The sequence below is a fragment of the Epinephelus lanceolatus genome, chromosome 8, assembly GCF_041903045.1.
Source record: "Epinephelus lanceolatus isolate andai-2023 chromosome 8, ASM4190304v1, whole genome shotgun sequence".
Classification (NCBI taxonomy): Eukaryota; Metazoa; Chordata; class Actinopteri; order Perciformes; family Serranidae; genus Epinephelus; species Epinephelus lanceolatus.
The window spans coordinates 46,964,337-46,978,626 of NC_135741.1; the positions used below are offsets into that span (position 1 = coordinate 46,964,337).

Below are 14,290 nucleotides of genomic sequence, written 5' to 3' on the forward strand. Positions count from 1 at the left end.
CCTTTTCCAGCCACTGTTAGGATTCCTTGATGTCTGCCACCTCTTCAAACTGTCGGTGGTACATGCCGTGCAGGGGCTTGTCCTTCCATGATTGTTCATCCTCCTTTTCTGCATTCTTAGGTTTCCGCTGCCTGAGCAGCTCATCCTTGGGAGCCATCCTCCTGATGTATTCCTGGATCTTGGTTGTTTCATCCTGTACAGTGGCTCTGACGCTCACCAGTCCTCGGCCCCTCTCGCTACGCTTAGTGTGCAGTCTCAGGGTGCTAGACATGGGATGAAACCCTCCATGCATTGTGAGAAGCTTTCTTGTCTTGATATCAGTGGTCTCTAGCTCCTCCTTTGGCCAGATTATTATATCATATCTGATACCATATCTGATGACTGCCAGGGCATACGTGTTGATGGCTCAGGCCTTGTTTTTTCCATTCAGCTGACTTTTCAGGACCTGCCTTACTCTTTGTAGGTGTCTGGCTGTGGCTGACTTCCTTGCAGCCTCCTTATGGTTCCCATTTGCCTGCGGGACCCCAAGATATTTGTACCTGTCCTGAACATCTGCAGTGCTGCCTTCTGATAGTTCAACCCCCTTGGCCCTGATCGTCTTCCCTCTCTTGGACACCATCTGACCACACTTATCTAGTCCGAATGACATTTTGATGTCATTGCTGTAGATCCTGGTAAGGGGTATCAGTGAGTTGATGTCTCGCTCACTCCTGGCATACAGCTTGATGTCATCCATGCAGAGGAGGTGACTGATGGTTGCTCCACTTCGGAACCGGTATCCGTAGCCAGTCTTTGTGATGAGTTGGCTGAGGGGGTTCAGGCCTATGCAGAACAGTAGCAGGGACAGTGCATCACCTTAGAGTATGCTGCACTTGATGGTAACTTGTGTAAATTGGCCTCCATAGTTGTTTTCCACAGCCCCATTGAGTTCTTGAAGAAAGGTCTTAGTGTCCTGTTGATGTTGTACATTTCCAAGCATTCCAGTATCCATGTGTGTGGCACTGAGTCGTAGGCTTTCTTATAGTCAATCCAGGTGGTGCACAGGTTGCCCTGCCTGGCCTTGCAGTCTTGGATAACTGCTCTATCAACCAGTAGCTGTAGCTTGGCTCCCCTAGTATCACTACCTGTGGTCCACTAATTCTTTTCTGGGCCATGCTCATGTATTGAGCCATGTGCCTATTCATCTTAGCCACTATGATGCCTGACAGGAGCTTCCATGCTGTACAGAGCAGGTTATTGGCCAGTAGATGGATGGGACCGCGCCCTTCTGGGGATCCTTCATGATCAGGACTGTCCATCCCTGGGTCATCCACTCTGGATGGGTCCCATAAATCAGCAGCTGGTTCATTTGTGCTGCCAGGTGTTCATGGAGTGCAGTTAGTTTCTTTAGGCAGTAGGTGTGGATCATGTTAGGGCCCAGTGCTGTCCAGTTCTTCATACCTGATACTCCTTTTTTGGATGTCTGCCATTGTAATGGTAACTGGCTCTTGTTCTAGCAGACTTTTAGAGGGCTCTTAGATCCATTAGCCACTTAGTATCGGTTTTAAATGATGCCTCCTTCTCTCATATGCTTTTCCAGTATTGTTCAGTTTCAGCCACTGAGAGTACACTTTGGATGGTTCGGTGGAGACCATCCTATTTATTCTCCTGGCTTCTGCTTCTCTTGTGTATCTCTTTAGGTGGATAGCTGGAGCTGTGAGCCTTTGCTTGACAGTCTCCAGTGCCTCAGGTATAGACAGTTTGTTATACTTCCTAGGGATCCCTTTCTTCCCCACAGAGTTGACTAACCTGTCTCCATGTTGCCTTGATCTTGGCCTCCAGCTTCCTTCTCCATGGTGCATCTCAGTAATTCAATTCAATTCAATTCAATTTTATTTATAAAGCCCAATATCACAAATCACAATTTGCCTCACAGGGCTTTACAGCATACGACATCCCTCTGTCCTTAAGACCCTCACAGCGGATAAGGAAAAACTCCCCAAAAAAAAACCCCTTTAACGGGGAAAAAAAAACGGTAGAAACCTCAGGAAGAGCAACTGAGGAGGGATCCCTCTTCCAGGACGGACAGACGTGCAATAGATGTCGTACAGAACAGATCAGCATAATAAATTAACAGTAATCCATATGACACAATGAGTAATGGTCCTAGTGGGAATAGTTCATAGTTCTGCATTCACATTATCTAGCAGACTTTCAGAGGCTACTTTGTCACAGCCTTTGTAATCGGCATTGAGGGGCCAGGATTCCAGTTTATTCATTATTCTCAATCTCAGATCATCCACCTTTGATAAGGGAATCATCATTATCATATCATAAGGGCTTGGTACCCAGTCTCGGAGTGTGGGGATGATGATGACATCCCCACTTTGACCTGTTGTCCTGGCTCCCCCTTGCCGTAGCATGTTTGTTGTACCTCATCATTCTCTAGCTGAGATAGCAGTTGCTGTTTGTGGATGTTGGAACACTGGGGTAGGAGTTTTTTCTTTGTCAGTGTAGATGTTGGGTCTCGAATCATCCATATATCCCACATCCTCTGCATGTAACCTCTCTTACTGGGGTTACTCGTGTAGCAGCATTCCAACAGTTCCATATACTCTGCTCTAGTCAATCTATGTCATGCTCCAGTAGCCCATTTTTTATGAGGTTGCCCCGGATATCCAGCACCTGATGTAGACCTTGCTGACCCGGGCAATGTCCAAGCCAGTATGACTCTTGTTTTTGCGGTTTCACTCATCCTGAGGTAGGCTAGCAGCAAAAATTGCAGCATTTTTTTTTCTATTTCTGTTCTTGCTCTCTGTAGAGCATCTTTTAGTATCCTGAGAAGGGCTATATAAATCCAATGGATTATTATTATTATTATTATTATTATTAATATATAAAGAACTTTGACTTAGGGTCCAGAATGGATATGTGTTACCTGCCCTGACTTGGATTCGAAACCCCGGTCATGTGTGTATGATTGCTCATGGAATAATTTCCCAGAAAAATGAGGAGCTGAAATATTGAGGGGAAGCAGTACATTTTCATGCTGAATATGTAACACATAGACATACCTCAAAGCAAGGAGAAAGTATAACACACATAAAATTGTGGAAAGTGAGGAAGGTCAGAAGCAAATAGAAATGACGAAATTGCCAAACTGAGAGAGGAAAGATAGTTTAAAAAGAGCGCTGCAGTATAAAGTCTAAGAGCAGGCAGCACTGGGAGATAGCAGCCAAGACACAACTGCTGAAAGACTTCTATGAAACAGACACATATTCCTTATTAGTGAAACTTATTTACTGTAACTTTTTAACCCCCCTGATGCACCAGTAGGTCAGTCATTACAAACTCAAGCTTTAAAACCAAACTTTGTTTAAACCTTCTTTAACTCCACCTTTATGTTAAATTGTTTATCAAATTTCCAAAGATCCCAAATCTGTCCAGCTGGATTTTGGGGAAATGTGTATAAAAGATGCTCAAGACATTTGGATTTGTTTTTGTTTTTCCAAAAATGGAGTCTTGAGTTTTATAGTTTACTCAGGGTTAACAGCTTCATGGCAGAGCTCCAACAAGATGGTAGAGAATATACTCTATATGATTCTTCAGCACAATGTGGAATATAATGACTCTGACAACCTTAAAGCCACCAAAGAGGAAACACAAAGGGAAAACTGGGTTTTACAGGTTAACCTTTAAATAGATTATTGTTTGATGTCATCTTTATGTGTGTGGTTGTACCATGATGACATGGTCCAAACTTTCAACAAACAAAGATATTGTTAGCTGTGTTCACAGCAGCAGTATTTGGTACAGGCTTTTCACTGAAGCGCTCCACATTTCTTTCCTGACACTTGAAATTTATTATGGACTCTATCCCTTGGAAAGGGTGGAATTAAATTTAGCAGGAATGTACAGCTGTTGATGCTGCTGCATTTCTTTATGACACTCTGGGTCTTGTGTGTTAGATTACTGACACAACGCACTATCTACCGACAGGACCGTGGCAAGGAATCCGGTAAGACAAGAGGAGGAGGACTCTGTCTGTATGTGAACGATACTTGGTGTTCGAGAAGCAGGATTATACACAGCTATTGCTCTCCTGACATACAGTAGAAGCCCTGTCAGTCATATGTAGACTGTTTTTTCTACCTAGGGAACTGACAATGGTGATAGTCACAGTTGTATATATACCCCCAGATGCTAACGTCAGTTCAGCGCTAACCCACCTGCACTCCACTGTAAACGTGGGATATATTTGCACAATCAGACTTGGATGAGTACACCCAAACCGTACTATTCTATATCACTGCTTGTGTTGACAATGTCACTGTGAACGAGGAAGTCAGGGTATTTCCAAACCAAAAGCCCTGGATGACCAAGGCAGTCAAGTCTCTCCTCAAAGCCCGAGACACTGCATACAGGTCAGGGGATACAGCCAGGTACAGCACAGCGAGAGCCGACCTGAAAAGAGCCATCAGAGAGGCTAAACGGGACTATAAAAGGAAAATAGAAGACCATTTCACAGACAACGACCCAAGGCAGATATGGCAGGGTATAATGCATATCACCAACTACAAGGGCAGTAACTCCACACTGTTAAACACAGACGTGGCATTAGTAGAGGCACTTAACTGTGTCTTTGCTCACTTTGAGGTCAAAAGACCTACAGTGGAGGGGCTGTCTACACCTGCCCCTGGCACCAACCCATTCACAGCGCAGAAGTGTGAAGTAAGGCGGTGCTGAGATCAGTGAACCCAAGGAAGGCTGCCGGCCCAGATAGAGTACCTGGAAAAGTACTCAAAGAATGTACCAACCAGCTTGCCCCTGTCTTCACTAATATCTTCAACCTGTCTCTCGCCCAAGCCACCAGTCCATCCTGTCTGAAAACGTCCACCATCATCCCGGTCCCAAAAAAACCCTCCCCAAGTTGCCTGAATGACTATAGACCTGTGGCACTTACCCCTGTAGTCATGAAGTGCTTTGACAGGCTGGTATCAAAGCACATCAAAACCAGCCTTCAATCAACACTGGACTCACATCACTTTACCTACAGAGTGAACAGGCTGACGGATGATGCCATCCCCATAGCACTTCACACAGCCCTGAACCATCTAGAGTCAAAATTTCTGAAAGATGGCACCAGTGTGTGCGGCCGGCCGTCTGTCAGCGCTGTTCGGATTTCTGCTTGCTGTATTATTGTTCTGTGTTTGTTGCCAAGATGTATCTGCTCTATTGGTGTATGATCACCAAGCACTTCTTAATATTAGAACATCTCAAAAGACGGTGTTCAAGCATGGTCTGGGTGAACAAACCTCGAGCCTGCTACCATTTATGGCATCTGTACCGGCTTACCTGCACTGCTCACCTGCTCTCACTTCACAGAAGAAGCGGTCCAGAAGACAGGGCAAGCGGGGAGGTGTTTTGGTGAGAATTAAGGCTCATTTGAGATATGCTTCCAAGCCCGGTCCTTGCCTCTTCTCGGGTGTATTTTCTGCGACTCAGCATCCACTGGGGCTTCGGTGGATCCAGCCTGTTGCTCCTGTTCACCCGGCTGTGGGCCAACTTCACCTGCCGGTTGAAACTCCTTTCCCTGGTTTGAGCCGGGTGCGCCGTGGTGATGTGGATTTCGGATTCCTACGTCCACTGGCCCGCAGGCATACCTCTAAACTGGACCCAGAGGAGACGACTCTTCGTTTGGCTCTTTTTAACGCTAGATCGCTAGCAACCAAGACTTTTGTGCTGAATGAATTTATCACTTCGCGTGAATTGGATTTTATGCTTCTGACGGAACCCTGGCTTCATGTTGGGGAAACAACTCCATTCTCTGAACTTCTTCCCCCGGATTACTTGTTCCTTAGCTCCCCTCAGTCCTCCGGCAGAGGTGGGGGGCTGGCGACTGTGTTCAAATCCAGCTTCCAATGCCAACAGGTACAGTCTGACTCTTTCTCCAGCTTTGAACTACAGACATTTGTTATGAACTTAAACCTTCCAGTCCTGTGTGTGCTGATCTATCGTCCGCCTAAATTGAACAAGGATTTTATACAGGACTTTTCAGACTTTGTTGCCGGTCTTAACATTGAGCTACGATAGGTTTTTAATTGTTGGGGACTTCAATATTCATGTCTGTTGTGAGTCTAGACCCCTGGTCAATGAATTTCTGAATCTTGCCGACTCATTTAACCTCACTCAGTCGGTGGCTGGTCCGACACATGAGAAGGGACACACTCTGGACAGTGTGTTGTCCTTCGGCTTAAGTGTATGTGTTACGGAAATTTGTGACACACGTATTTCTGATCATTTTCCTGTTTTATTCAATGTTACGCTACCTTGTTCTCAAGTTAAGTCATGTGTCCCAACACGCAGGATGCGTTCCATTAATGCTTTAACTGCTTCTCGGTTTTCTGCAGCTTTTAGCGACTCTGTGCTCTACTCTCGGGATTATTATTGTGACCTCAGTCCTGCTGAGTTGATAGCTGTTTTTAATTCCTCTTGTGCTGAATTATTGGACTTGGTAGCTCTGTTCAGGAATAAACGCTCCAAGCCAATGACAGAGCCATGGCTGAATGGGTCCATGTCATTGGTCTGACAGCCCATTGGTCCGACATCCCATTAGTCCGACGTCCCATTGTTCCGATATGTGATTATACTAGGCTATACTGTATTTGTGTACCATAGAGGATCAGCAAACGCAACAAAAGCAGGCTACTGGTTGAGATACAATTGCCATAGAGAGAAGAGAGTGAAACACCATAACATCCTGTTATTAACTCTGGGGTCGGGGTTGTGTGGGGAGCTCTGTTCAATCATGGATGGAATTGAACTTTCTTAACCTGAACAAAAATAAAACTGAAATCATTCTATTTGGGCAATCCAAATTTTTTTTAGATAGCTACGATAGTGCCATTGGTTCACTAGCATCCTATTGTCACTCCACTGTCAAGAACCTTGGTGTGATTTTTGATTCTGCCTTTAAACTGGATAAACAGATTAATTCAGTTGTTAAGACAAGCTTCTTTCAATTGAGACTCCTGAGTAAGGTGAAGGCCTCCCTCCCTCCACATGACTTTGAGAGAGTAATTCTTAGATTATTGTAATTCTTTGTATGTTGGACTCAACCAGTCATCACTGCGCCGTTTGCAGGCAGTTCAAAATGCAGCAGCCTGCCTGTTAACGGGAAAGAAACGGCGTGATCACATCACACCTGTAGTGTACTGCACTGGCTTCCAGTCCTTTTCAGAATCCAGTTTAAAAGAGAGTCTTAATGGCCTGGCGCCATCTTATTTGACTGAGCTTTTAAAGCCTCACACCCCAATGAGAGCGTTGAGGTCTACAAATCTATTACTGCTGGAGGTTCCGAGATCCAGGCTCAAAAGTGAAGGAGATAGAGCCTTCTCAGTGGCAGGCCCTAACCTGTGGAACAGCCTACCTTTACATATAAGAGCTGCCAAAACTCTGGACCATTTTAAATCCCTTTTGAAAACACATTTCTTCTCTCTGGCCTTCAGCACTCGTTAAGCATGACATCTTGTTCTTATGATCTTTTTATTGTTCACTGTATGATGCTGTATTGTTTATTTAAATAGGCCTATGTTTTTTTTTATTTCATTTAAATTTATTGTTTTTTTATTTTTTTATTATTAATTACTGATTATATTCATATTGCATTGCCTGTTCAGCACTTTGGTCAACTGAGGTTGTTTTTAAATGCGCTATATAAATAAATTTGGGTTGAGTTGAATTGAGAGCACAGTGGGACATATGTAAGAATGCTCTTCATCGATTACAGCTCAGCGTTTAACACCATCATCCCCCACAGCCTCATCAGGAAGCTGTCTGACCTTGGTCTTTCCATTCACACTTGCAACTGGATTATGGACTTTTTAACCAACCGGCCCCAAACAGTGAGGCTGGGCCCCCACACATCCTCCACCCTAACCCTCAGCACCGGCTCCCCCCAGGGCTGTGTGTTGAGCCCCCTGTTATATTCTCTGTACACTCATGACTGCAACCCCTCCCACTCCATCAACACTATAATAAAGTTTTCAGACGACACCACACTGGTCGGGCTCATTGTTTTGCGTGAGGAGGGTGTATGTTGTATGGATGGTGAGGGTAAGATATGTGTTTAACTTATGCACCTTAATGGAGTAGCCGTTCAATTTAGTTGTATTTCAAATGCAATGACAATAAAGGCATTCAAATTCAAATTAGTAGCTCAACATCAGTTGGTGCTGTTATAGCAGCAAAGCGTGTTAATCATTCCATCCATTAAGGTCAGCTGCCCTGCAAGTGTAGTCACTAGTGAACTAAAAGCTGACCCTGACCTCTGCCAGTCTAATAAACACACCAACAGCTCACACGGCTCACCGCTTACATACAATAATCCCCAGGAGCAGTAGTATTTATACCAGGCACCACATTTATATGTTGCTGTGCCGTGAGCAGTGGGATTAAATGGGTTAATACAAATTGCAGGTCTTCAGCTATACGAATATATTACACTCTGTTATATTACACAGAACAGCACATGTGAAACACATCTCACCTGTTATTTACATGCAGAGCAAAGTTTCACATATGAAAATGTACAGTATATACTGTAGGTATATAGATGTGATTATATGAATAAGTGAAATGAAAAAGCATACATACACATAAAAAACATAAAAGTCACATGTTATATCACATTGAAAAAGGATTTCACATGTGATTAATTCCGTTACAAAGTAACGCGTTACTGCAAAAAATGGCTTTTTTCAGTAACGAAACGAGTAGCGTAAGGCACTACTGTCCCTAAATGCAGCAATCACATTACAGTTACTAATCAAACACTTAAGTCCCCTTACTTAAGAGTTAGTGACGACGGGCTTCAGGCTGTTGCCAACATGTCGTCCTCCGTGTCCAGCCGGTGTTGTGCCGTATTAAGCACGCCTGCCGTGAAAAGCACCCCTGGTCGCGGGAATGCGCGTTCCCGCCACGACCAGGGGTGCTTTTCACGGCAGGCGTGTTTAATAGGGCACACCTGTCAGCGGCGAACACAGATGCAGGGACAAGCCAGAGGATGGGAGAGTTTCTGCCGCAAACAAGCACAGAGACCTGGGGAGACATGGGAGCAGCTTCATGTGTTGTGTGTACTGCCCCCTCGTGCCCCCTCATGAAGCCAACTCTGGGTATATCCATCTCCTTAACTATACCTACCTTAGAATAGTTACACATATGTAAGGTTTAATGCTATATCGTTAACTGGCAAATTACATGACAATGCATTTCAGGCAATTTCATAGAGTAACTAGTAATGTAACGAGTATCGTAACTAATTACTTTCTCCAGGGAGTAATCAAGTAAAGTAAGGGATTACTTTTTTCCTAAGTAATGTGTAATGTGTAATACATTACTTTTTTGAGTAACGACCCCCAACACTGATTAATGGGGGCATGGTTTTTGGAAAGGTCACATGTGGGAAAAATGCAAATGCAAAACCTCATATCTGAAAACATGAATTTTACATTTACACATGTTTTTGAGTAGTTGAGAAGTCTCACAGGAAAGACGCTGCTCTGGTGGTTTGCTGGTATGACCACCATTAATTCTGTATCACTTGCAAGACAGCAGCAGGGTGAACAGTCTGTGTCTGGGTAAGTACTGTATTCCCTATCTCACTGATGCCACTAATGTTCAGTAGGGGAATACCAGTGATGTTCTGGGTGGTTTTAATCACCTGCTGTAGAGTCCTCCTTTCCTGGGCCGTGCACATCTCATACCAGTTATTAATGTGTCCAATCAGGATGCTTTCTATTGCTCCTCTGTCAAAGTTGGCAGAACATAAGAAAAATAAGAAATACAGCTTTTCTAACCAGGGTGGAGATGTTTGATGGCCATGTCAGGTTGCCTGTGCTGCAGATTCCCAGGAATCTAAAACTTCTCACCTCAGTTCCTCTGATGGTAAATGGACCTGCATTTGTATAGCGCCTTTCTAGTCATCTAGTGACCACTCAAAGCGCTTTTTACACTACGAGTCACATTCACCCATTCACACACACATTCATACACTAGCGGCCAAGGCTACCATACAAGGTGCCACCTGCTACTCAGTTTTAACACACTCACACACCGATGGAACAGCCATCAAGAGCAATTTGGGGTTCAGTATCTTGCTCAAGGATACTTCGACATGCAGCCTGGAGGAGCCCGGGATCGAACCGCTGATCTTTCAATTGGTGGATGACCCGCTCTACCTCTGAGCACAGCCACCCATGTAGACAGGGGTTTGTATCTTCATCTTCATCTTCATCTTCTTTTTACCAAAATCAGTAATCAGCTCCTTGGTTTTGCTAATGTTGAGCAGCAGGTTGTTCTTTGAGCACTACCCAGCAAGACTGTTGATTTCCTCCTGATATGAAGGCTGTTTGTAATCCAACCAGTGATGGTGGTGTCATCTGCAAACTTCAAAACAGAGCTCTTTCCATGTCTGGGGTTGCAGGTGTGGATGAACAACTGTCTTGAGGGTGGTGCAAACACTTTTTTTACAGTGATATGTTAAACATGTCAGTGATAAGATCAACTGGCTGGGTTGCACATGTTCTCAGTACAAGACCAGGGATGTTATCAGGCCCAGCAGCTTTACTGGCACTCACTCACCCCAGGGTTTTCTTACATCCGCTGTGGAAACTATCAGTGGCTGGTCCTGTGGTGGCGGGGCAGATTTGACAGCTGACTCTTTTTTGAGGAGATCAAAGCAAGCATAAAAGGTGTTAGGCTCATCTGGCGATGTGGGCTCACACATAATTTGCTCTTCCTGAGGTTTCTACCGTTTTTTTTCCCTGTTAAAGGTTTTTTTGGGGAGTTTTTCCTTATCCGCTGTGAGGGTCCAAAGGACAGAGGGATGTTGTATGCTGTAAAGCCCTGTGAGGCAAATTGTGATTTGTGATATTGGGCTTTATAAATAAAATTGATTGATTGATTGATTGATAATGGGGGCGCTCCTGCTTTTGTAGCCTGTGATGGTCTTGATCATCTGCCTCATGTCTTTGTTGTCGGTGGTGTTGAAATCTCTCTCCTGTCTCTTCTGATGGCTCTGCTTTGCCTCTGTGATGCAAATGCTATACTTTATCATGACTGAAACACTTTCACTTCACTCGTGATTATGAAATGGGTGGCAATAGGACCTAACTGCAGCACAAAGGAGAAAAGGAACAGTTGGTCATGACATTTACTGTTAAAATTCAGTAGGCACAGGGCAGGGCAAGTAAACAGTACACAAAACAATTCAAGTCTCAGGCAACCACACCGTGGAGGAGCAGCCAGGGGAAGTAGTCACTGAGGCTGAAAATCCGGAACCAGGCAAACACACAGTCTAAGCAGACAAACCAGTGGGGGACAGGCAGAAAGTAGGTTAAGGCCAGGAGGAGGGTTGAGAAGCCAGCAGGTAAGTACTCACAGGAAGCACACACAACGGTGAGTGTGTGACAGGAACAGACAGGAACACTCACACTTTAGCATCGTAGGTGGATGGTAACACCAAGCAACCACAGGCAAACACAGAGCAAGGAAATGGAAGCAGATCTTGTGTTCTGGGACAGAAGGCTGGACCATTTACCAGGAATCAGACGGAGGTTGGTCAGCGGCAAGCAGGGTTGGCAACGGCAATCAGTCCAGAATAAAGTGCTGAAGAGTTTTGCATGAATGGCGAAGAACTGGCAATGAGTGTCTATGAGGCTGGGGTATACATACTGGCTGTGAGTGTTTAGGAACAAGTGAAATGAGTTGCCTTGATGCAGCGGGCATGACTGAAGCTGAGATGTGGGAAACAAGGGTAAATAGAAAATTACTGACTGAGAGCTGAGTGGGCAGGCAGAAAAGAGCAGGTAACCAAAAATGCAAGACTGTAACAGATGAATGTACATAAAGTTACAGGTAGCTTTTGGGAATGACACGTGAGAAAATTCACGACAAGCACATTTTATCAACAGAAACTTTGTGTGAAATTCAAGCTGTCACATGTGAAAACATCAATTTCATGTAGAAGCAAATGTGGTTTTTCATATATGAAACATCATTTTCACATGACAAATTCACATATAATCCATACGTTTTTTGGAAAGTTCACGTTTGTTATTTAATGTGTGAAATGTAATATTTGGCATGTGAAAAGATGTATTTCACATGTGCTGTCATTTGTAAGGAACTTAAAGCCACAGTGTGTAGGAATTTCTCCCATCTAGTCGGATAGTGCACTCTAGCGCCTCCCTTTTTCAAACGCGTATTGCAACTATGGTAGCCGCTGTGTACCAGAAAGCTATGATAACACTGATGAAACCATGTCATCTGATACTGCATGGAGTATTCATTCAGGCTCCCACACAGACACACGCGACACGAGTTGACAAACCCCCTCCTCACCATGCTGGCTGTGTTTACAATGTAGGACTGTGGGGGTGGGTGTAAATCGAAACAAACCAATCACGTCTTGTCTTTTGACAACTGACAACTGACAAGTGGCTCAACCTCACACACCTCATCCCTCTCCTCGCATCACTGTGCCACTGGTCTGTGATTGCATTGGCCTGGCCTACCTGTTGGGGAAAAAAATGACAGGCAGGCCAGCAGGCCAATCACAGTGTCCCTTTTAACACCTATCTCCTTTAGCAGCTCTTTCCACCTGGGAAAGGCTACCCCGATGTCAACCCTCGTTTTTTGAATTCGCCAGTCACATTGCCTTTTCTATTCCCTTTTGCGCTTTCTTGGCAACAATGATTCCGTCTCCCTTGATGCTGGATATGCATGATCCTGCATTATGCTCAAAGAGTGGGACTTTGTTATGCTGCAGTAGTGCAGGCTTTCAAATTTGCCAGGGTAGTAGTGAAGCACCTCCTTTGGCTTCTCAGCCACGCAGCGCTGGTCTGACTGTCAATGAAAACGCTGAAGGCGGGGCTATTCCCTGGTAGTGCTATGTGTCCCTTGTTGGCGAATGTATTTTCAAGATGGCAGAATGTTATGGAAACCCCCCCAAACAATTTACCTGCCCAATGTACAAAAAAATCCGAAATTCTCCTTTTATGAGAACAAGTCAGATTATTGGTGGAGGCAATAATACACCAATGATGACATATTTATGAATGCAGACATCGATTTTTGCCAATAAACAACTGAAAACGCTACACAATGTCCCTTTAAAGAATGCCTGGGCCTGATGTAGTGTTTTCAGTGTGTGTGTGTCTGTGTGTGTGTGTGTGTGTGTGTTGGGGGGCGCTGCCCTCTGACACATGGACTGGGAACAAAACCAAAAAACCAAAGGCACCTTGGCTGGGAGGCACTCTGATGCCCTCTGTCATCACATCATGTACTGCGTGACGTCAGCCTGCCTACAGATTATTTTTCCCATGTTTTTCCTTTTAATCCTCCCTCCAGCTTTTATCCAAAGAGTCAGCCATTTGCCAAACTCTGGTCTCTCCACACACACACCAACAATGGCAGAGAGATTAACACATATCCGAATAACACATTAAAAAAACACAGCAATCAATCAGGATATCTGATTCATAATGTCCTCTGTAAACAACAGAAAGCAATCATTTAACTGAGGGGAAGCATATTTTGGAATCAGATTAAGGTTAGTGAAATGATATAATATTCAAGAGTGATATCACTGTCCCGCTCCCAGCTTAGGTTTGACTGTAGACAATGGCCGCTTTTGCCCTACTTTAATGTGACAAACACAGAGAGAACAGCTTAGCCTTTATGTTTGGTATTTCATGTCTTGTGCTGTCTTTGCTGGAGGAGATAAAGCTGTCTTATGCAGCCAAGTTGCTCTCCTCTTTGTACATGTCTCCCAGTATAGAAGGCAGAGAGACTACCCTGCTGACAGATAAAAGACTCCACACTCAAACACACCAGCAGCAAGCTGAAAGAATACAAAACCTGTTGAACTGGTGCTGTTACACTATGCATTAGGAATGGTGGACGTCAAGGCAAAACAAAAGCTGCTTCGAGTGGGAAATACGGAAGGTTCACCTCATGTTAATACCCGTATTTGATCACAGAGCTCAATTCCATATTCAGGGCAACTATCATCTGTCATCTGGCTAACAAGCTGCCGAACTTTAGAACTGGCTATGAAATGTCTTTCATCTTTTCAACATCAGGAATTCTTTTCCAGGTAAAAAGAGAAAAACTGGAAACTGGAAATTTTGCTATCCACCCTGACCAGACAAACAGTGCAACTGACATATCAAGTCAAGTCAAGTCAACTTTATTTGTCAATATCACATATGCACTAGACATATGGACAATTGAAATTATGTTACTCTCG

At 44.3% G+C, this 14,290-nt stretch overlaps 1 protein-coding gene across 1 annotated transcript in view; it reads right to left on the reverse strand.

Moving 5' to 3' along the window:
* LOC117258360 (immunoglobulin superfamily member 21-like) overlaps nucleotides 1-14,290 on the reverse strand; it is a 152,324-nt gene that overhangs the window by 102,232 nt on the left and 35,802 nt on the right. The window lies entirely within an intron of this gene.